The sequence below is a fragment of the Callorhinus ursinus genome, unplaced genomic scaffold, assembly GCF_003265705.2.
Source record: "Callorhinus ursinus isolate GAN/ISIS: 27379988/994484 unplaced genomic scaffold, GSC_fseal_2.0 scaffold8, whole genome shotgun sequence".
Lineage (NCBI taxonomy): Eukaryota > Metazoa > Chordata > Mammalia > Carnivora > Otariidae > Callorhinus > Callorhinus ursinus.
Window position 1 is genome coordinate 16176794 of NW_027397070.1, and position 23176 is coordinate 16199969.

A 23176-nucleotide genomic window follows, 5' to 3' on the forward strand; every position below is an offset into this window, starting at 1 on the left:
GCCTCTCAGCTCCTAGTTTAGAAACACAGCATATGCGGGGTGCCTGGGTGGCTCAGTTGGTTAATATTTATTTTCTAATTATAGATTTAATTCTTGTCATTATTAATCTATAAAATATAGAGAACATAAAATAACAATGATCTTTAAACCCTAAATCTAGAGATAAGAGCTGTTAAGACTAGTACCTTTTCTTCCAATATTTTTGAGCACTCACACACTAACACATGCACACATACATACTTTGTATAGTTGCATCTGTCTATATTTTTTATATATTGCATTGTTTTTACTCACTTTATATTATGGACACTTTTTACATCTTTAAATACTCTCTGTAAACATCACTTATAAAGGCCCTGTGATATTTCATCATAAGATTTATCATAACTTATTTAGTACTCCCTTATTATTGATATTATATTAAATTATTATAAGTAATGTTATAACATTTTAATGCATAAATAATTATGTATTTTGATAATTTTCTTAGATTTTACTTTTAGAAGTGGAAATACTGGTTAAAAGGAGTAAGTATTTTCAAAGTTGTTCTTGATATCTGTTGTTAAATTGCTTTCTGCAAAGATTATACCAATGTACATTAACCAGTACTAATGAGATTCATCTTATCATGTCATTGCCGATGGTGAAAATCATCAGTACCTGAAAAATCTTGTGTTTTAGTTTTTTTCCATTGAGCAGTTTTCTTGATTTGTCACCCACTTATATTTCTGCTTTGTGAATTGTTTATCCCTGTTTATTTGTCCATTTGCTTATGGAGACTTTAATGTTTTTCATTATCGGGAATGTTAATTTCTAAAGGGAAAGTAGTAGCTCATGTGCTAAATTTAATTTTAAAGAAATTCTAGGAGTGCATCTAAACTGCCCATCAGTTAAACAGTTCAAAGAATCTTTACTATCTTTACAAATATTATGATGGAAAAGTGCAGGTTGCAATGATCATGTCATTCTGCTTGTCAGAAGTCTTTAATAGCTCTTTAGCACACAGAGTGAAATCCAAAGCTCTCTAAAATATAAATGCAGTGTGTCTTTTCATCTTTTCCCTTAATACACTATTCTTCTGTCTGTTAGTATTCTTCACCTCTTCCTGGACTTCTCCTATCTCCATTAAACTTAAATCCCTGTCATATTAGAAAGACTATTTTCTCTTCTTCAACTTGCTCCATATAGACTCTTTCTGTGTTATTAAATCCATCTTAAGCTTGCATATCTGAATTATTTAAGGTGCTTGTATTCCACCTGCTCATTAGGCCTGCCCAGACATCCTCCAACCAGAAATAATCTCTTTCCCCTGATACCTCATCATACTTGGTAAATCTATTAGAACACTTTGCATCGGGGGTGGCACTGATGTCCCTGAATAGTGGAGAACTGGTGTCAGGTATCATTAAGCTTACTTGAAACCCTTCACTTCCTTGTTTTCTATTTTTCCCAGCCCCTCTTTTCTTCACCCCTGTCCCTATTCTGCTTGACTTCCATAGTTAGTGATTCTATTCTCATAATCACATCAATTCCTCTTTTCTGTTGTTTTTCCATTGACCTGATAAAATCCCGAATCTGGATGAATCCAATTATCATTTTTACCTGTGTACTAGGACTACTGACCACATCTGGAAAAATCTTGCAACTCGATGGGCCCTTAAAATTTTCTTTCTGCAATGATTATTTCAAGACTTCCCCCCATCTCCCACTTTTCTCATCTCTCCACCCACCACTGCCTACTTCCTCTTTAGAAAATCACATTGAGTGATGATTGAGGTCATCAACTGATTGGATGAGGCTCATCCACATTATGTAGTGGTTGGGCAGCAATCTCCTTTATTCAGTCTACCAATTTAAATCTTCATTTTATCCAAAAACACCCTTAGAAATACCCAGAATAATGTTTGATCAGATATCTGGGCACCCCATGGCCCATTTATGATGGTTACATAAAAATAACCACCAGGGCACCTGGGTGGTTCAGTCAGTTAAGCATTGACTGTAGATCTCAGCTCAGGTCTTGATCTTAGGGTTGTGAGTTCAAGCCCCACATAAAAAAAAAAAGTAACCGTCACACAACCCTATAGATTATTCCCTCTTTCTACTGTATTCTTTGTCCTTGACTGTCTATAAGATCTTTCCATTCACAGATGATACCTGAGATTATCCACCTATATAAAATACTATCAATCAACTCCCAAACTGCTTGCTTTACACACGTATTATCTTTCAGTTGTCATCATACATCGCTCCTCCCTTCACACCCAAAATTCTTAAAAGAGGTTATCTGTAATTTTTGTTTCTGTATTCTCATCTTGTCTTTACTGCTGAATTCATAACAATGCATTCCAGTCTCTGAATCCCCAACTATACCTAAATTGGATTTAACAAAGGTTTCTATGTTATTAAATGTAGTGGGAAAACATCAGTCATAATTTTGTTCATCTAGGGTGACATTTTGCTTTGTTAATCAAATCCTGCTTTCTGAAACACTCTTTTCCTTGGCTTCTGGTACAACAATCTAGTGATATTCCTCCTCATTCACCATTGTCTTTATTAGATCTTTCTCCTCTTGACCCTTAAGTTTCAGGGTTCTTTGGGGGCTCTTTCATGTTCTTAATCACACAGGATTTCAGGGAAATAATTTACTTTCATTGCTTCAATAACCATTTATATGCTGATTTATCCTTAAGTGTATTTCTTGCCTGAGTTTTTTGGACATTTCCACTTGAATACATTTTGTCAGGAACCTCAACATCAGCATGCTTATAACTGAATTCATCGTCTTTCACCATCCTCTCCCTCTTCCTGTAGATTTGCCTCCACTGCATTCTTTCCTGAGTCATTAGGAATATCTAGTTTTTCAAGTTAGAGCCTTAAGATTTATCCATCACCCTTCTCTCTTTTTATTTTTTGAAAGATTTTATTTATTTATTTGACAGAGAGAGAGACACAGCGAGAGAAGGAACACAAGCAGGGGGAGCGGGAGAGGGAGAAGCAGGCTTCCCACAGAGCAGGGAGACCAATGTGGGCCTTGATCCCAGGACCCTGGGATCATGACCTGAGCCGAAGGCAGACGCTTAACGACTGAGCCACCCAGGCGCCCCACCCTTCTCTCTTTTTCATTTTCTATACCCAATCTGTAACAAAATCTCATGCGTAACTTTTAAATATCTCTCAAATACATCCATTTCCCTTTCTTGCCACTGCTGTCATCCTGATTTAGGCCATCATCATCTCTTTACTGGCTTAAAGTAATCACCTCCTTCCCTTGAGTCTTACTACTCTGTCTCCAAAGCCAAAATGATCCTTTAGACATCACATTTGATCATCTTCCTCTCATGCCTAAAACTCTTCCATGGCTTCCATTTGCCTTTATGTTAATTATCCCAAAGCTTAAGATCTTAAGATAACCTTAAAGCCCTTCAAGATCTGCTTTGCTTTCTGGTCCAGCAACATTAGGCTTCGTCAAAATGCTCCTTCTCTAATCTGGATCTTTGAACACACTCTTCTCTGCTGGAACAGCTATCCCTTGTATCCAAGACTCCTTTACTACTCCCCACTTCTGGCTCTACTCACATAATTGCTAGGACTTTGAATAGTTACTAAATGTTTATGAAACTCACCTGCCAAATAGGGGCATCTCATTTAATCCCCAGAGGGCATTGGGGCGCCTGGGTGGCTCAGTCATCAAGCGTCTGCCTTCGGCTCAGGTCACGATCCCAGGGTCCTGGGATTGGGCCCCGCATCAGACCTGCTCAGCGGGAAGCCTGCTTCTCCCTCCCCCACTCCCCCTGCTTGTGTTCTCTCTCTCACTGTATCTCTCTCTGTCAAATAAATAAATAAAATCTTAAAAAAAAATCCCCAGAGGGGGATTTTCTGACTCTTAAATGAATAAAAAGGTATTCTGTGTAGTGCCTACCACATAAGATGCTCACTGGATAAAAGTTATTTTCTCCAACTTGAGAAACCAAGAGGTTGGTATGGATCTTTTCCACTAGATTGGGAATCCTTCAAATGCTTTTATTCTCTGCAAGTCTTAGGACCATGCTTTTAAACGTGGTAATTATAATGCTGCCTTTTAAATTAGAATATTGACCTAAAGAGGTATTACTATTTCTGAAATGACCCTCAGAATTTTTTGACTACATATTTCTTGTATATTATTGGTCCATTCTTCCAAAATGCTTAGAAATTCATTCTCACTGACAAAGATGTTTTTTGGGCCTATTAAAATGTCCTATTTTCTCAGTCAAAAGGCACATTGTAGAAATTAGATATATTTACCACATAAAAGGTGGTTCTGTTTCACATCCTCTAAGAATAGGCAAATGCATAACTTTAAGGCAGATAACACAAATGTGTGATATAAATAGCTATCATTTGAGATTTATAATTGTATCCAAGCTACTCATGTATGTATGAGTCATCATTAGAAGCCTGTGTTTTAAGAGAGATCTGTAAAATACTACTTTACTGATCTGATATCAGGGAACAAGCAAGAATTTAATCATAAAAATGATTACTTTTGTAAACGCTCAGTTTTAGGTAAAATGATGCAGAATGCAATTCAGATACATGATTAAAATCCCATAGATACCTAGACAGAATTTTCAGAACAAAGAAACCTTGAAATGCTTTTCTAGCCTGTGATACAACAGCAAGTTCAAAAGTGAAAAATCTTGATAAAATATAGTCTTAGTTCATGTTATAGGACAAAAATATGGGTTGAGTAAATTCAGCCCTAAACAATTGGATTTTATTAACTGACTTGTAGAGGTGGATGTAGCCGTGGTGAACCATCAGGTAAGCATCTTTGAAAGTACCTATGCCACTCTAAAACTTCTGCGAAGGCTGAAAGTAGGATTCTTCTCTCAAAACTGCAAAAGCAGTGACATAGGAAACTTACACAAGATAAAACAGAAACTCAAATTATAAAGGGGAAAAAAATCTCACCCTAAGTCTTAAGCAGTTATAAACTAGGTCATGTGGGTATGCCATTGCATGATAATTTGACACTTTAATCTCTAGGCCACATTTCAACAATCCCTTTTCAGATGAGTATAGTACTTTTCTCTTCTATGCAGATATGTGAGCAGATATACCCCTCATTTTCTAATGAACACCAGATTCTCCCAGTGTGTAAATTAAGCTCTTTTGGAATCCACTACCAGACCACAAGGGTATCATTCAGTGCATTGAAGTAGTAATTTACTAAATGGGACCCTCATGGCCCAAAAGAGTTCACGTAGGTTCCCAAATGGCTACCTTAACCAGGTGATGGTTCATGGCCTGGAGAACCTAATGAGTATTCAATTATACTATTACATTTAGAAAAGGAGACTCATATTTTCCCAGAAATTATAGCTCAGCTTTATGCATTAGCTCTGAGTCAGGTTATTTTTAGCCGCCTTATTCCCACCAGACTTTTTCCTCTCTTATATTTTATATTTTGCTTCTGTTTGGTTGCCTAAATAGCACTCCCTTCCCTCCAGTTAACGATTCTATTGGATTTTAGTTATCATAATTGTTTCCCTAATTGGCTTCATTTGAAAGAATGATTGTTAGGAAAGGTGATAAACACTGAAAAGTCTACCACTTGATCTCTTTCATTACTCTTCCAATTCATTTTCAATACTAAGTCTTCCACTTGGAAATTAAAAAAAAAACACTTAAAATTTTGATCAAGGCTTTATTGCGGCATTAATAGTATAGTATTTTCTGTGTTGGCACCCCACTATTGTTCAGCAATGACCACTTCAGAATTATTTTGAACTTTTAAAAGATTATCTCTGTTAATCCACACTCTTTGAAGGTTTTAAAAACACAACAAAGAAAATTAAGCTTAATATTTTATGAATAACTAGTTAACTTAAAAAAGTATGACATTAGAATTTCACATTGCTTTTGAAATTTTGAATTTGATCTGCTTTTAGTTAATAGGACAATATTGTTCATGCAGGAATGTGTAGAAGGCTAAGATGCTGCCATTTTTATATTCTCTAGATGGCAGCTTAGCTCCACCTTTAAACATTTCCCTTTTAGTATTTTTCTCACTGGCATTTCATTTAAAAACTGGTAATATAATGTACAACAACATGGAAAATGCATACAGCCAAACATGATCTGCCTGCCTTTAATGTCTTGACAAGGTTTTTCATGTAGCTTTGCCACACTGCTGATTTTAATGGAAGGACTTAGAGCAGCACTCCAAAAAGTGCTCTTATTTACCATTCTCCTCACATGAAGGTCAATGACTGGATCTTTTATGATGAAGCTTTAGTCATAAGGCATCAAACTTGTTTTAGATTTTGTACTTCTCTGCATGGGTTTTTGAGCCAATGGTCATGCTATGTAGTCATATCTGGGATGTATTTACTTCCCTCTATTACAGTTACATGAATATTTGGGTCTGAGTGTCTGTTCAGTCAGAGCCCAGGTGGCTTCCTGAGAACAGGAAATCACATTATCTTATAGAGCAAAATCTCAAGTGGGCGTGATTTTGACCTTATGGGGATATTTGGCAAAGTCTAAAGACATATTTGGTTGCTGTGACTTTAGGGTAGGGGAGCGCTATTACCATCTAGTGGATATAGGCCAGCATTTCTGTTAAACCCTCTACAATATAGAAGACAGTCGCCCACAACAAAGATTTATTCAGCCCAAAATGTTACTAGTGCTGAGATTGAGAAATCCTGTTGTAGAGAAACACAGCCATAATAGTATAATATCAAATCGGTGCAAATTTTTAGTAATCAACACAATGAATTCATAATAGTTTATTGAAGATCATAGACATCATAAATATCCATTGGAAAAATAACTTTTTTCATTAATTTAGCAACAAATTTCTTACAAATCTATTTTTTTCCCTATTGATCCCGGTTATTGTTTTTCTCAAGTGGTTAAAAAAATAAACAGTATGCTTATTGCTCAAGTCTTATTTTGCACATCTGAAACTCAGGAAATCTCTTTATGAAAAAGTTGTGTTTACCGAGTACCTAAAATACATAAAGAATTAGTCTGCACAGTTGTCAAAATCTATATGAAATTTTCTTTCCTTTCTATTTTGTAAGTCAGTTTTATTAAAACAGGCTTGAGATGTCTCGAGTTTATCAAACCTATTGACTGTGGGATATATTAATTAAAATTATTGAAAATCAAGGTTTCAGTATACTGAAGTTCCGAAAGAATTGACTATAAAAGAAGCTACTTAATTTATCATTGCCAAGAAACTGTGAAACAATGACAAACTTGTTTAGCATCCTGAGACTTTGCTACAGATACAATTTATCATCATGTTTTGCCCGAAGAGCTATTATGTGACATAATTAAGAATACAAACCATATATGGATTCATCAGGTATTCTGTCATTAATAGGCCTATATGGTAGGTATTTTGGCTGCCCTATGCTCTCCTCAGATCAGTGATTTTTCAAATGGCATCTTATTCTAAATCCCCAGATATAAAATGGATTAAATTTGAGTTTCTTTTGTTGTAAGGAGGGAAGCCTGCCTAGCTTCTTGAAGCAGACACAAGGCACCACCCCAGAAATGCAGCCTTCTGTTGAAAGTAGTTTGAAAATCGCTGGCTTAGAGCAGAAGTATGTCAAGTGTGCTTTTATCACTGAATTTTAGTTCTTATGGCATGTAAGTGTCCATTTTAAGGAAAAAAAAAAAAAGGAAAGAAAACCCTTTCCTGACCCAGCATCCCCTCTAACTGCTATCCCCTTTGTTTCCTCCATTTATACATGCTAGTCTTCTACATGCCTCACTTCACTTTCTTACCTTTAATTCACTCCTATAACCACTTCACCCGGTTCTAGTTCTACTAGCCCACAGATACTGCTTTTGTCAAGGTCACCAGCCATCTCCCTGATGCTGAGGGTCCCTTTACTCTCATCGTGGTCCTCGTCTCAAACACCACTGATGTAGCTGGCCCCTTCTCCCTTTTTCAAACACCCTCCTGGCTCCTTTGTCCTTACTGGCTTCCTTTGTAGTCTTTCCTTACTCTAAGTGTTGCAGTTCTTTAGGACTAAGTCTTGGGCTCTCATATTTCCTTCTCTAAACTCTCTCCCTAGGTTATCTTGTTCTTTCTTTTTTTTTTTTTAAGATTTATTTATTTATTTGAGAGAGAGAGAGAGAGAGAGAGAGTGCTTGAGCGAGTGAGCGAGTGGGAGGGGGAGGGGCAAAGGGAGAGGGAGAGAAGCAGACTCCCCACTGAGTGATCTCACAATCCCAAGATCCCAAGATCACAACCTGAGCTGAAACAAACCAAGAGTTGAATACTTAACTGACTGAGCCACCCAGGTGCCCCTAGGTTATCTTATTATTTCTATGATTTTAAATGCTGTCTATATGTTGATAACTCCCATATTTTACATCTTTAGCTAGACCTCTCCTCTGAGCTCAAGATCTACACATCCATTTGCTTACTTGAAACCTCTTCCTGGATGGCTCCTCTTCTCATTTGCTGTCCAGAGTTGCTCCAACTAGAAACCCAGGAGTCATATTTTATTCTCCATCTTTCTTCACCATCCATATCACCATCCAAAACTCCTGTGTGTACTTTCTCCAGTCACATGCTTCAGATCTCTCCACACCTCTTAGTCTTTGCTGCTGCCATATTTACCTAAGTCTCCATCATTTTTCACTTCAAGAGCCTCCTAAATCATCTTTCTGTTCCATGCTTGCCCTCCCCTCATCCATTCTCCACAAAGCCACCAGCATGGTATTTTAAATAGCAAATGGGTTATGTATCTTTCCTGCTTGCAATTCTTACGTAGATTCCTATTGTGCGTAGAATAAAATCCATTCTCCATGCTATGGTTTGGGTCTGTCTGCTTCTACTGTTTCAGTTTCTGCCATTTCAACTTCTTTCCCACTGATGTTTTAGATGCACTGACCTGGAGCATTTGGAAGAGACCAAGTTCTTTTTCACCTCAGACTCTTTGCACTTACTGCCCTCAAGTTCTCCTCCCTGGCTCTTTGAATACCTAGTTCCTTTTCATCCTTCAGGTCTTATCTTAAAAATCCTCTCCCTAATTAATAAGTTTTTACTCTTCACTATTTTTAATTTTGTTTACCTGTTCATTTGTTCATTGTCCAACTTATGCAAATTTACGCTTCATGAGGACAGGGAACTTGTCTTTCTTTCTTGCCAGGAAACTTGTAGGCACTCAGCACACATTTGATGAATGCATCAACAAGTTATTGTACTAACTAATCATCAGATTATGTAAGAGGGTCCAACATAATAGACTTGCATATATATGCTTGACTTGTACTTCTTGGCTTTAAAAAGGAGCAGATAACTCAGTAGGGGGATATGATAGTTGGTGTTTGAAGATGTAATTTGAAGTATTTGAAGATGTAATATGGAAAATAGGATTAGACATGGGTTTGACATAAAAAACAGAAAGAATATGGGTAGAAGTTAAATGTGGAACAAACAGTGGAATAGTAAGTGCTTGGGAGGTGGTGATATCTGCTTCACTGAAGATGTTCAACTGGAATCTGTATGCCAACCTGTCCAGCAAGTGGTGGCAGGATTTCTTGCTGTACATCAGAACTTGATCTAGGGGTTTCTAGGGGCCATTCCTTCTCTGAGATGCTGGAATTTTGTGGGTACAGAGGAGTTCTTTTTCTCCCAGCATTAACCTGTCATTGTTATTCTTTTTTTTTAAAGATTTTATTTATTTATTTGAGAGAGAGAATGAGATAGAGAGAGAGAGAGAGAGAGAGAGCATGAGGGGGGAGAGGTTTTCAGGGGGAGAAGCAGACTCCTCACTGAGTGGGGAGCCCGATGCAGGACTTGATTCTGGGACTCCAGGACCATGACCTGAGCCGAAGGCAGTCACTTAACCAACTGAGCCACCCAGGCGCCCTGTCATTGTTATTCTATGGGTTTTCTTTCTCAAGTCACACCTTGTTGGATGTCTTCTTAAAACCTCAATTTTATCTCAGAAATAATGCAGAAACAGAAGAAGCTATTTTCTTTTTCTTTCTATTTTGTTTGAGAAAACAATGTTAAACAATAAAAGAACTGGATAGAAATTTTCTTCCTGATGGCTTAATCTTTTAACAAGCATATATTAAAAAAACAAATCAATATGTGCTTTTGGTATTACTTTCAAAGACTTTTCTTAAACTTACGTAAAACAGAATCAATAGGAATATACCTTCATTTACTTGATGTCCTTAAAAGTTACTATCATGACTAGAGCTGGGATAGTCAATTTCAAAATAACTCCACATATTACATTTTGAACTTTATTTTTTAATAGCATCATTAACTTGCCATCATATCCTTTAATATTTCCTATCAAATTTCTTGTTTATCTTTAGTTATCAGCTAATGCATTTGATGTGAGAAATAGTGCCTTAGAATTCTCCAGACATTAATTGACTGACTTTTGGAAATCATAAAACATCTTAGGCTAGGTCTTACCATTAAATACAGCATTAAGAGAGGCTAATAGTCCATATTTAACTGAAGAAAAGTCACATCCCCAAAGGCTGTTTATATTTTCTCATCAATAAACAAATCACCCTCTTGCATTGTTGGTTGGAATGCAAACTGGTGCAGTCCCTCTGGAATATGGTATGGAGGTTCCTCAAAAAGTTAAAAATAGAACTATGCTATGATTCAGCAATTGCATGACTAGGTATTTACCTAAAGGATATAAAAATACTGAAGGAGTGCATGCACTCCGATGTTTATAGCAGCATTATCTATAATAGCCAAATTATGGAGACAGCCCAAGTGTCCATTGACTGATGACTGGATAAAGAAGAAGTGTTATATATGTAAAATGGAATATTACTCAGCTATAAAAAAAGAATGAAATCTTGCCATTTGTAGTGACATGAATGGAGCTAGAGAGTATTATGCTAAGCAAAATAAGTCAGTCAGAGAAAGACAGATACCATATTTCACTCATATGTGGAATTTAAGAAACAAAATAAATGAGCAAAGGGGAAAAAAGAGGGAGGCAAACCAAGAAACACACTCTTAACTATAGAGAACAAAATGATGGTTATCAGAGGAGAGGTGGGTGGGGGATGGGCTAGATGGATGATGGGGATTAAGGAGGGCACTTGTGATGAGCACTGGGTGTTGTATGGAAGTGTTGAATCACTAAATTCTACACTTGAAATGAGTATTACAATGTATGTTAACTAACTGGAACTTCTTTACTGTAGTCTGTCCTTCCTTTGTTATTATATCTATTGCAGGTGAAAGTTTTGTTGAGATTCATAAATTCTTTTGTTTTTGCCCTCTTTCTGCTATTTCTTTTTTTTATCTTTTTTTATTGTTACGTTAATCACCATACATTACATCATTAGTTTTTGATGTAGTGTTCCATGATTCATTGTTTGTGCATAACACCCAGTGCTCCACGCAGAATGTGCCCTCTTTAATTCCCATCACCAGGCTAACTCATCCCCAACCCCCTCCCCTCTAGAACCCCCAGTTTGTTTTTCAGAGCCCATAGTCTCTCATGGTTCGTCTCCCCCTCTGACTTACTCCCCTTCATTCTCTTTCTGCTATTTCTTAAACTTCTTGTCTTCCTCTTTTATTTTCTACGCATTTTGAATTTATCCCTCTTGGCCTCTTGAGAATCCTTTCCATCATAGTCTTGACTATGAAGTACTATGTATTAGTTTTCTATTGCTACCCTAAGAAATTACCATAAATTTAGTGCCACAAAGCAACACAAATTGATTACCTTATAGTTTTAGAGATCAGAAGTCTCAAATAGTTCTCACTGAACAAAAATTCAAGACGTTGGCAGGGCTCCATTCCTTTCTGGAAGCTCTTGGGGAAAATTCATTTTCTTATACCTTTTCCAGCTTCTTGAAGCCATTTGCATTTCTTGGCTCCTGACCCCCTTTCTCCATCCTCAGAGCCAGCAGCTATGGTCAAGTCTTTTTCATATTGAATCCTTCTGAAACAATTCCTCTTCTACCTCCCTCTTTAACTTTCAAGGACCCTTGAGATGACATTGGACCCTCCTAGATAATTTACGACAATCTCCTATCTTGAGGTCAGCTGATTAACGACCTCAACTTCTTCTGCAACCTTATTTTCCCTTTGCCATTATTATGCCTACCATGAATACCTACCTCTCTTTCTCTTGATGTTTGTAACCTCTCTCCCAACCAAGCCACTCCCCACTCAGTAGGAGGAGGTGGTCCTGTTCTTCTTGTTTGCTTCTGTAGTTTCCACATTTGTCTCTGGCTGCCTGGTTGTTGCTGACTCTGAGTGATTATATATATGTCTTGCCTTTTTGAATTTAAAGCATATTTAAACCACAATTAAATTGCTTTGATATCTAAGTAACTTAGAAAAAAATAGGTAAAGATTGCTGCCCACCTTTTTCTCCCTTTATTTAAATTATTTACAGTGGATCTGTTTTCTTCCTCTTTCCTTTTTTACAATGTATAAGTATTTTCATACCAGTAGAAAATAAAAAGGAATATAAAAACCAGAACCACTGTGAGAAAACATTTTAGTTATTAATAGTTTTATTTTTATTCACCACTTTTTTCCACCATTTTGGTGATTTATAAATGAACTGTACAAATGATTCATATGCACTCCTTGCTCATTTTAGTTTTTTTTAAAGATTTTATTTATTTATTTGGGAGAGAGAGAGAGAAAGAGAGAGAGAGCACAAGCAGGGGGAGCAACAGGCAGAGAGCGAGGGAGAAGCAGGCTCCCCGCTGAGCAGAGCCTGATGCGGGGCTTGATCTGGGGACCCTGAGATCATGACCTGAGCCACCCAGGCACCCTCATTTTAGTTTTGATATGAACCTATATAATTGTACTTCTGCTGGAGTCTTTCTGTGCTTTAAAGTATGTTCATTCTATTTTTTCCCTCTGTTATATATAAGCTAGGTATTTAATCCTAGCAACATCTTTCTGAGGACAAAGTTCTCTAATTTCCAAAATACAAGGCATTTCTATAGGTGTTAAGCTTGTTACTTACATGCAGTTGTTAATTCTTACCTAACTTCTCTTAGACACAAAGGAGACAAGTATCACAGGCCTAACCATATCTATCTTGATATTTGGGTTGCCGATATTTCTTAACAAGGAGAACAGTTCCATTTATGATTCTCTGAAATAAATGAAGACCAAACTTACATGGAATTTTGAACCATGATCAGGAACAAGAATCTGGGGAATTTTTGGAAAGGAAGTAATTTTCTCACAATTTAAATTTACTTTTCACCAGAGGAAAGATATTCATGTGTTTCTAGACTATTTCAATTCACTGAGCTCCACCTGTTTCAAATAAAGAGGTCCTTTATACAATCAATGAAGCCAAACAAAGCACTACAGTTTCTGAATTCAGTACAAATTATTTTCCATTATAAAGGATCCCTATCATTGAGAAATAGCTTCTCTATTCATAGCAGTGATGAGAAAATGACATCCTACATTTTTTTCAGTTTTATGAATATGTTTCCTTTAAGACCCAGCATTTTAGCATTGCTGACTCTTCAGGCTGACATCTTGAATTAGGGTCAATTTAAGGAAATGAAATGCATATGTGCAAATTCTGTCACTAAACTGAGACAACTAGTTGGGTCATTTTCTGTTCTCTGTGCACAGGAATGAACCTAGGCCTTTTCATAAGTGAAATTGAAATATTTGTCCTCTTATCATGGCTTTTTAATTTGTTATAAGTAGATTTTATGAACCAATGGAAAAAAATTAAAAATAATTTCTCCAACATAACTTCTGAGTGGTAATATTGTACAAGGATCACTGTAAAGGAAGGAAAGAGTTTGATACAATGGGCATTGGAGGCTTTACCTAGAAGTGCCAAAAGATACCATCAGTTGGTAATTTACAACAGGTTCATATGCCAAACATCGTAAAGTCTAGAGGAAAATAGGAACTACAGAATCTCTATTTTTAGTTTTTGATACTTTTGTTGCAGGCTGACAAGAGCTGGAAGGTTCAGACATTTATCTTGAAATAATGAGAGAAGTTTTTCCTTTCTGAATTATAACTGTTAGAAAGTTGGTACTAAGACTGCCCGAAGTCATGGACTGTGAATCCAAGTGTATCCACACCAAGTCATCTTTCATTTAAGTGTGTTTAATAAATCATCTTCCTAACTGGCACTGGGGGTATAAAAGTTCATGCCTCTGGCACAGCTGAAAAGGAGAAAAAGATCAAGAGCATGGAGTTTTAAAAAATGTAATTTTATTTTCAACTTGGGTTTTCTGGCATATAAGGAAAAAATGCTATTTAAGAAATATTGCTACTTGTATGAAAGCAGTTGCTCCTAGATGGCTCAAAATAATAAAATTTGAAAGGCTGAAGATGGCCAGCTTTTGTCCAGGATTCAGTGGATTTCATGGAGCAAGTGTTAGACTGAAGCTTCATGAGGACGGGGTTAGGTGACCATTCATTGTTGAATGAATTAATAGAAGTGGAAATTTAATTTCTTTTGACTCTTTTAGGTCTCAGATAAGTTATTTGGATATGGATAAGGACGTAGGTTTTGGTACCTTTGCTGGAGAGATTGGGCATGACTTTTTTTTTTTTTTTTAATCAAGCTGTGAGTTTTCTCTCTCTGGTCAGCAATTTCACAGGATCTTGAAAACTTTGCATTTATTCACTAGGTATTATAAGCTAGGTATTTAATCCTAGCAACATCTTTCTGAGGACAAAGTTCTCTAATTTCCAACATATAAGGCATTTCTATAGGTGTTAAGCTTGTTACTTATATGCAGTTGTTAATTCTTACCTAACTTCTCTTAGACACAAAGGAGACAAGTATCACAGGCCACAAACCTCAAGGTTTGGTAGTTTCATGTATTCATTCAGTTAGGAAATATGTGTTGAATGCCTACTATGTGCCAGGAAGTGGTTGTACCCTAGCCTTATACCTATGTCCCTCACGCTCTTGGGGATAAGACATGTAAGAAGTTTCAAATTGATATAGAGTAAGTGCTATAACGGACCTAGAACAATGTGTCACAGAAGCATATAAGATAAGGTATAAGACCCAGATTTGAGGTTTTAGGAAAATCTTTCTAGAGGAAGGAGCATCTGAGCTGAAACCTTAATTTAAAATATAAGAGAGTGGGGCACCTAGGTGGCTCAGTCAGTTAAGCATCTGCCTTCGGCTCAGGTCATGATCCCAGTGGTCCTGGGATTGAGCCCTGAATCGGGCTCCCTGCTCAATGGGGAGTCTGCTTCTCCCTCTCCCACTCCCCCTGCTTGGGCGCTCTCTCTCTGTCAAACAAATAAATAAATAAATCTTAAAAAATAAAATAAAATAAAATAAAAATAAAATAAAGTAAAATACAAGAGAGCTAGAAGGAGGCAGAAGGAGTGCTCAAGGCAGGGAAGCATCGTAGATTTTGGAACTAAAAGTGCTTCATAAGCACTTTGCAGTGAAGCGTGGGGAGAGCTGAAGCTGTCATGGTAAGCAGAGGCTAGGCTCAGAAGGGCCTTGAAAGCCATGCCAAGGAGTTTAGAATTTATCCTTAAAGCTTAATTAAAATCATAATAGTGATAAGAGGAAAGGATGATGGGGAGTCATTGAAAGCTTTTAAGGAAAGAAACTGTATAATCAGACTTGTGTTTTAGAACACCCACTGGTTGTAGGGTGAGAAAGAGTGGCTGCAATAGCCTGGGAAGAGATGATTGTAACCCGAAGCAGAGAGGTGGCTATGGGGCCTGGAGGCTATGGGTTGATTAAGGAGATCATTATGAGAAAGTATGTCCAGATCTTGGTGATTCACTGGACACGAAGTACATGAAAGACCAAGGAGTTAGTTCATTGTGACTCCCATGAGTATTAATGCAGTCTTAAGGAATCTTAATGGACTGTATGGTGCCATTTACTGAGGAAGGAGGACCAGGATGAGGTAGAAATGTTCAGGCATGTTAAGTTTTAGGTACCTGTAAGATATTTGAAACTGTCTAGGAGACAGTTAAATATAGAAGACTAAAGCTAAGGAAAGAGATCTGAATGGAAGTCGAAGGTTTGAGCATTATCAGCCTGAAGGTGGAAATGGAAACCATGGATATTGATCTTTTTGCTCAGGATGAACATGCAGTTGTTTACAGTGTGTTGCTTTGGGACATTGATTTTTAACAAATGGACGGAAGAAGAGGAATTGGCCAGGGAGACTGAGAATGAGTGAAGAGAATAGAGGTGTATCAAGAGAGTGGGGTTAAGGTAGCTAAGGAAAGAACACGTTTTGAGAAGGAAATGCTCATTAGAGGCCATACCATAGTGAGTTGAAGACAGGACTTAATAATAAGGTAGTTGTCAGTACTTTGGAGGGAGCAGCTTCCTTGGAATGGTGAGGGCAGAAATCACTCCATTACGAAGTGAGAAGTATGTGGGTGGCGGGCCTGTGGAGGAGGAGAGCTGCTTTAGGGAAGTGTGAGTGTGAGGAGAGTAGAACAATGGTATGGTGTCAGATAAGTAAGGGATCTGGGAAAGGCACATGTGGTTTTTGCTTTCTTTTGTGTTTTTTGCTTGTTTTAATGAGTGAAACCCGAGTATGTTCAAACATAGATGAGAAGAATTTGAAGATAAAGTGAGAGGGTAGGGTTAGGGTTGGATAATTGAAACAAAAAAGATCCCCGAGGAGGCAAGAGAAGATAGAGTCCCAAGAACAGCTGTACTGAGATAGGGGTGGGCCTGAATTTAGGCAGGAAAAAAAAAAAAAAGCACATTGGCTGGGATGGTGGGAGGTTTTGGGAGTTGGAAGTTTGAAGAGCTTGAAAAATGTTTGAGATGGTAGCTGTGTGCAATAGAAGAAAGCTAAAACACACACACACACACACACACACACACACACACACAAATTGCCAAGCAGCATGGAGGACTCAGTACAAGCTACACACACACACACACACACACACACACACACACACACACACACACACAAATTGCCAAGCAGCATGGAGGACTCAGTACAAGCTGAATGCTATGAAACTATAGTAGCACCAAGAAGACTATGATTTTTTTTTCTCCAGCAGTGCCCAAGACCTGAGCTTCGTCAAGGAGATAGCAGATATGGTAGCTATTTCCGGCTAGGTATCAGTGAAATGCAATGGGGGCAAGGTAAATGAGACATTTATACACAGATAGCTGAAGAGAGGGGCTAGGCATTTTTCTCTAGACTTCTTTATTCTAACGTTCTCAAAAGAATTTTGAAAAACTGGCTATATCTCTCATACATTTTAAAGTTGAAATCTAAAAACATTTACCACAAGCTTAAAAATCATAAAATTAAATAGTTGCAAAGGATGTGTCTTATAGCTTATTTTATATAATATACATACATTAAATGTATTTTTATTCAAATCTCGGAGCTGTAGATGTAGCTTATTCAGTTTATAGAACATGTCCTTCAGATAATCAGGCATCATTGTTAAACTAATCAGCCAAATCAGAGTTACTTTTCATTAGAAAAGGTATGATTTTATTTTAAAATTCATACAGTCATAAATCTGCCTAACACTTTTCTCATCTCTGTATTCTAAGATAGGTTAATTGATTGATAGATGGCTGATTGATTGATAGATAGATAGGTGGAGAAAACAAGACATGGATGAATAGATAACTTGTCTTGAATATGTCTCCTGGATGAAACAAGGTCCTCCTGAATATTTCTTTTTGGAGCTTTCATTGGCTTTACCTTTAAGAACTTTTTCTTAGGAAAGTGACACTCTAGATTTGTTCCTGTTTTTTATTTTGGTTTTTACACCCTGGAACCATACACCAAAATAACATTTAGGACAGGGGAGAGCGTGTCTTTCTTTTGTAAAGTGGAGAAAGGTGAGGAAGGGAGGAATAACTGCCACATAGCAGTTTGCAGGCAGATCAGCTTTAGGAATGAGTTTGTGGAAGTTTAGAACTGGAAGTTTTTACCCTATAGGTATCTAAGCCTACTTGTGTTTTGGAAAATCTTCGTGCCCGTACCTCAGTTTGAAGAACACTGTGGGCCAAAACCAGGTCAGGGTGAAGAATGAAGGTGAGAGGTTGTGAGAAGGTACAAGGTCAAGAAGCCTGAGATCTCCTAGTTTCAAGATCTATAATTTCAATGCCCTATGTTTAAGGAGTATTTTTTGTTTGTTTGTTTGTTTTGATATTCAGAGACTCTGTGTTGGTTTTTATTGAAAATGGAAATGTTGGGGCACATTTGGGTTTGTGTTTCCATCTGGCACAGTGTATAAAGAGACTGGGCTTTGGAGCCAAACACACTTGGATCTGAATCCTTGCTCTACCACTTACTGTGGCTGTCGGCAATCCAGTTATGCTTTCTGTGCATCAGTTTTCTCATTTGTAAAATTAGAATAATACTATCTGCCTTGCAGGTTTTTATAAGAGTTAGACATTACTGGTTCTTTTATTCAACAAATATTTACTGAATGCCTACTATGTGCCAGGCACTGTTTGAAGAGAGCATTTGGAACACAAGAATAAACTAATCAATGGCAATTAAATGGGACATGTTTGAGGGTAGGACACCTGTTGTATTCTTCTGTGACACAAAGACAGTAATTACTGTGTGGAAACTGAAGGACAATTGCAAATGTACAATGTTTATGTTTCCAGAAGCTCATAAGGCTCTCAGGTCTAAGCTACTTTTTTCACTCTCACTTTTATAAAAATACAGTCTTCAACAAGATAAAAACATGGCTCTCACAAATATGAGTGAATACTTGTCAGAGATTTTATCTAATTTATTATTAAATGAGAGAACCAGTATGAGGGTAAAACTGATTCCAAGAGCATTTGAGGAACAAGGATGTATATAGTTCATTAGGGAAGACGTTGAAAAGTAAAAAATGTTGTAATAAATTACCTTGGTTAGATGTGAAATTAGTTGGTGCCCCAGAGGGCAACAAAATAGCAAGCTTTAGGATTATCTTTTTGCTGTAGTCCACCATTCAGGTGCTAAAATACTAATGTCCATGTTTTGGAATCAGGAAGTAGGGCCTGTGGGAAATGCTTAGGTCATGAGGATGGTGTCCTTCTGAATGGGATTGATGTTTTTATAAAAGAGACCCAGAGAACTCCCTAGCCCTTCCACCCTGTGACATCACATCGAGATGACAGCCAACGCCAACTATGAACCAGGAAGTGGGCTTTCACCAGACATTGACTCTGCCAGCACTTTGATCTTCGGCTTCCCAGGCTTTGGAACTGTGAGAACTGTGAGAAATAACAAATTCTAAGACTTTCAAAAATGTGTACATGTACGTGTGTATTGTCATACATTCAATTAATACACCTAAACTTAGGCTTTGGGTAATGCCACGATTCTAGAAATAATATATTGGTTAAGAGCAACAAAGAGATTTTTTTTTTGTTAAGAAAAAAATTAGTAAATGGCATAAAAGGAGCTTATCATGATATTTTTGGGGCAGTCCACTTAATCTCAGAAACTACTTCCCTATAACCAAGTACATGTGTTGTGCATTCCATAATATATAATATGGAATAATAGTAAACACACAAGTATTGTCAATTTTGTGACATATTTGCTCAGAAATGGCTGTGCTTATTATCTCAACAAACTTGTAGTCAGAACAGACACATTATGCTTCTCATTTTAAGAATAAAAAATGTGATTTAGAAAGTGGTTCGGCAACAGGGCCAAGACTCTAAATCAATGCTGCTGTCTTGGCTCTAATCTATTTGACCTGACAGCCTGGAGATGGTTGTAAAAGCAGTCCCCAGTTTCCAGGTGAGTTATGTTCCTAAAGATCATTTGTAGGTCAGTTTTTTTGAACTCCACACGTTTTCCTATAGAAATAGCAGGATGAATAAAGGTTATGTCTCCAGTCCTGCCTGCCAAAGCCTTTAACCCGTGGTGCATCCATCCTTCAGGGATACAGAGCCTCTTACTATTAATATCTACTGGAGAATTAGTTTAGAGCTTTGACTTGGAATGTAGGGACCACATTTCCTATGCCCTGCCTCCTTCCACTTGAGCACCAGGGCTGAGCATGGAGAATACTTCCAGTTTTCGACAGTGGATGGTAGCTCTGGGTGGGTGGGGGGAGAGAGGTTCTCACATGGGCGGCTCAGGGCACTTGATGCAGACTCTCTGGAGAGAGCCCTGAGGCAGGTGCCTGTGTAGAACAGAGGCTGGAATGTTGTGGGGTGTGTTTGAGGAGGGGTTGCTGAATGACTGGGTTGAAGTCGGTGTTGACAAAGGCAGACGGTTCCTAAAGTGGTAGACCCCGGCAATGGGAGGACAGTCGACTGTGCAAGCTCTTGTAACAGCTCCTTAATGAGATCCACAGAAAGCACAAAGTTGCTTTTTGCTTTCTCCCTCTCCACTTTAGCTTATTCAATAAACTGGCTGCATTTGCTTACATTTCCTTGTTGATTTTATAAAGTATATTGTCACTGAAATGGAAAATTAAACAATATTGAAAAGTACCAAGAAAAATGTAAAAAATCACACAATCCTTTTTATCCAGAGATAAGCACTATTAGTTTAAAGGTTTTAATCAGAATAGGGAAAATATTTCAGACATGACTCTAAAAACCATTCCATAAACTTCTCAGTAAGGAGGTCTGGGGTCCAAGCTTCAATAGTTATTTAAATTTCCTATCATCTTCCCAGCTTAGGTAATGTTTAGACTATCTCCAGTCTTTATTCTCTTATTTAATACATTGGATCATGTAATTTTGCCCTGGACTTTGTTATTGTTTTGTCACCTTTTCTCAAATTGTTATGTAAGTACTATCGAACAATGGAGGAAGATTCAAAGTCAAAAGGCCTGAGCTAAATTAACACAATACTTAACAGTCAATGAGGGCATGTGCTTATTTATCCATGTCCTTGCCAACACTAGGATGTATCAATTTTTTTCTATATATTGGCCCACCTGATAAAGGGAGAATGTTTCATATTGTTATTTCTAATTAAGGTTGAGTTTGTTTTCCATGTGTTTATAGGACACGTGCCCCTGTGAGAGGTATGAAAAAGAGTTGAGATTTGAAAGAAGGGATATGAAGGGTATGCAGTTAGCAGTGGATGTCTTAAGTACTGATGAGGGCTTGGTTCATCATGGGCATCACTGGCAAGGGTGTGTGTGTGTGTGTGTGTGTGTGTGTGTGTGTGTGTGTGTGTATGTGTATGTGTGTGTACCTATACACATTGTAAGAGAGGGAGTTTCTATGTAATCAGCATAAATACAGGGTTCCTGAAGAGGTGGGGAATTCCATGTAGGGGCTGAACATCTGAAGTCATACCTGTGGGTCCCCCAGTCCCTCATATACAATAGTAAAAAGTCCCTGGGAAGGGTGGACAGGCAGGAGTTTTAATGAAAACAAACAAACAAAAAATCACCCTTTCCTAACTACTAATGATGGCTCTATACTTAATCTTAGTTTATTCATCTGTAAAATGGGGGGGATAATAATAGTGTTCCATCTCACTGGGCTATTGCGAAGTTTAACTGAGATAAGACAGGTAAAATCATTAGCCCAGTGCCTAGAATATGGTAAACTCTCAATAAATGTTAGCTTTTGTTATTTATTTTTTGTTCACAAAATAAGGGGATGAACTAAGCAATCTCTAAGGCTTCTGCCAGTGCTACAGATCCAGATCCAAGACATTGAAAATGTATAGGTGTCCTTATTTGATCCACAAGTTAAAGAAAAATTGAACACATGACAGCTTTAGAGCAAAAATGAGCTGGGTAATTGCTCCCAATTTAAGCTGTATTTTCAGGAAAATGAATTGGGTAGATTGTCATATATGCAGCATAACCTGTAAGAAGTGGCTCTTAAGACGCAGTTAAAGACACAGTCAAACCACCAGAATAGAGCTGACCACATTTAAGGCCACCTATTTAGCTAAGCTTACACTTTTACTGAGGAAGATAGAAAAGTTGGTCAAAACCTTGCAAGTAAATTCTATAGAACATGAAGAACAGTTATCAACTGTCACTATTTTCAGACTTTACTGAAAATCAGCAATTCTTATGTAGAAGTCAAATATAAATATTTGCAGTAATGTTTGAAAAAAAATAAAAAAGCAAACTTATCAGGGTTAGAGCTGTTAACCTGTTGATATTTAGTCTTCCAAACAAGTGGAAGTCAGCTCAGTATATTTAAATATTGAGCATAATAATTTTCCTTTTAGAGGAATTTCGACATCCAGAGTTATTTATTTGACACTGGGAAACAAAATCCCTGATCCTAAAGGAACTGCCTGATAAATTTAGAATCCAGAATCCTGGAGTTTAAAAGGGCTTAGAGAGCTAATCTTTTCTATCATATTCCTAACAATGATTTGATCTGCCATTAAATCCTACTGAGAGTTGTGGTCAGTGTTACAGGTGCTCATTGAAACTTTTGACATCCCTCTCCTTTCAGGCACTTGGGGGTTTTACATTCCCCATTTCCTTAAAATTAGACATAGTCATAGACTTGCTTTGACCAATGAAGTTTAAATGGAAATTATGTGGACCACCTCCAGGCAGGAACATTTCAGAGCCAATTTGAGATCCAAGCTGTTTCTTTGCCGTGATGACTGCTGGAGACCTGTGTTTGAATGGCAGTTTCATAGGATGGTGGAACCTCTGCTATCTGGGGTCTCTGTGTGCTACAGTAAGCAGGGCCCCTGGCATTGGACAGGTAGTTAAATAAGAAATACATTTTTGTGTGTATGCTGCTGAATTTGGGGGTTCTCTGTTGGGGTGGCACAAAACTAAACTAACCTGATCAATACTTTACAAAACTTTATGTAAGCCCCTCTTATGGCTGGATAGAAACATTATTTTAACATTGTGTCTTATATGGAATTAAAATGTGATTTAAACTGGGGCTCCTGGGTGGCTCAGATGGTTAAGCATCTGCCTTCAGCTTAGGTCATGATCCTGGGGTCCTGGGATCGAGCCCCACATCCAGTTCCTGGCTCAGTGGGGAGCCTGCTTCTCCCTTTCCCTCTCCCCTTCTCCCCCTCTCCCCAGTTTATGCTCCCTCTCTCTCTGTATCTCTGTCAAATGAATAAATTTAAAAAAATCTTTAAAAAAATGTGACTTAATCCTTTTATGCCCTCTGAAACAGAAGAATTGCCACTTCTGTCCTTCCACATGATAATCCTTCAAATATCAGAACATAAATTTTATGTTCCCCATAAGTTCTCTATCTGCAAAGAA